Source organism: Chenopodium quinoa, unplaced genomic scaffold (assembly GCF_001683475.1).
Source record: "Chenopodium quinoa cultivar QQ74 unplaced genomic scaffold, ASM168347v1, whole genome shotgun sequence".
NCBI classification, from domain to species: domain Eukaryota; kingdom Viridiplantae; phylum Streptophyta; class Magnoliopsida; order Caryophyllales; family Amaranthaceae; genus Chenopodium; species Chenopodium quinoa.
The window spans coordinates 3,355,689-3,357,819 of record NW_018743389.1 but is presented as its reverse complement, the minus strand read 5'-3'; positions in this window follow the sequence as shown (position 1 = coordinate 3,357,819).

Below are 2,131 nucleotides of genomic sequence, written 5' to 3'. Positions count from 1 at the left end.
AGTACCTACCAACACATTCTTAAGCTTGGCCGGCTGAGCCGCCTCGATTATATTCGTGGTGAACGCAGAGGGTTGGTCACCAAGTTTGAGCAGTCGAAGCTGTCAGTCCAAAGGTTGGACACTGTTGAATGTTGCCTGTCCCCTAAAAGGAAACGACTGCATGTTTGAAAAACCATATTGTCCGTATTGCGCCTGAGGTGCAAACGGGACAGATCCTATCATCATTTGAGGATCAGTGTTGACGGACTTGCCGCCTGTCCCACTGTCATGTATGGAGAGTGAGTTTCGCACAAAAGTTTGTTTGAAGCTGTCTGGAAAGTTCGAGGTGGAGGCTAACTTAGACAGTCGCTGGTGTCTCCTTTGCTCAATGATCTCTCGAGCATTAGAAACAGTCTTTTTTGGCCCCCGGCTGTTCTTGCCGGGTGTGCCTTTAAGGACCCTTAGGCATAAGGATCTTGGTCCAATCAAATCTTTCGACTTCCTCCTCGTTCCCCTTGGGATGAGGAGTAGGCTGCCTGTCCTTGACCGGCTTCTTCCTCCCAGATGGAGGTGTCTTCTTAATCGGCTGACCCTTGCTGGAGCTAGCCTTGTTTTTGATGATCATCTCCTTGATTACACCCTTGAAGGAGTTCATGAAAGTCATGAGCTCATCCCGGGTGACCGGGGCTGATCCTCTGGCCTTCTGGATTTCTCCTTCTGGCCTCCTAGTGGGTCGGACTCGACCCACCTAGTTTTCTTCATGTTCTAGCTGATCTCTGGAACGAGTGTATTTGGAGATGAATGAGCTGTCTTTGGCCACATATGTCTCCACATCATCATCGTCATCATGGTCAGTGAAGACCTCTGGCTGACGTACCAGTGGAGTAACGCTTGAACTACCCGGTTGATTAACCTGGTTGAGAAATGCTTTTATTACCCAGTCTGGTAATAGATTGAGGATTATTCGGATCAAGAGGTGGTACAGACTCTTGAACCATCTTTGAGGTATTCTCCCCACAGATGGAGCCAAATGTTTTGGGTGTTTTTGTCCCTCGGGAGGGTTACGTCACAAAGTCTGGTCCGGCGTGAGCTATACCTGCAAAAAAACGGAGACTCCAGGTGGTTGGAGCTCCGCCTCCGGCGATCAAGTTAGTAACTTGAATAGGAGTAAAAAGGTGCGGAAATTTAGGTGGTTATCTGCTCGGATTCCAAGCTCAGGATGTCTCTATCAAAGAGTAAATGTGTAATAAATGGAAAAACGTTCCTCCAAATGGAGGAAATTTCCCTATTTATAGGGTCCTCGGGAATTATGCCCCTGATTAAGTCATCAAGCCCTAATCATTGGTGGGCTACGCCGCATTGCGGCTTTCTCGGGATTTAGGCCATGAAGGCCGCCTTTTTTCCCATTCCTTTGGGATGACACGTGTCAAACAGGGGTTGATCCATTTTGGACTAACCTTAAGGTAACACTGTCACTTTCTGGTTGGACCACGTGTCAGGGTAAAATTGCCCCAAACAATAACTACGTACCTTTGTTTTTTAGAAATGATAGAGTTTTGATTGTGATGCGTTCCAACTTCTTTGTATCTTTTCCTTCTGCGCTCTTGAATATGTAGGCTCCGTTGCCTACTACCTTGATGATTTCGTATGGTCCTTCCCTGTTGGGTGCTAGCTTTCCTGTGTTTACTTCTTTGGTATTTTCGTATACCTTTATGAGGAGCTAATCTCCTAATTTGAAAACTTTTGCTCCGACATTCTTGTTGAAGGACCTTGCTACTTCTTGCTGGTACGCCGCCATCCTCATCCTTGCGTCTTCCCCTAATTCCTCTACCGTGTCTAGGTTGTGCATTAGTTCAGCTTGGTTCCTTTCTTCTGTCATCAAGCCGTACCTTGCTGTGGGGGACTTCTACCTCTGTTGGGATTACTACTTCGCATTCGTACACTAATGAAAAGGGGGTGTAACCCGTGGCGCCTTTTGGAGTTGTTCTGTCTGCCCACAATATGTTGGGTAGTTCATCTGCCCATTTCCCTTTTGCTCCTTCTAACCTTTTCTTCATGTTGCTTATTAGGACCTTATTGCTTGACTCTGCTTGTACATTTGTTTGTGGGTATCTTGGTGTAGACGTGATGAGGGAATGTTCCACTCTTTACA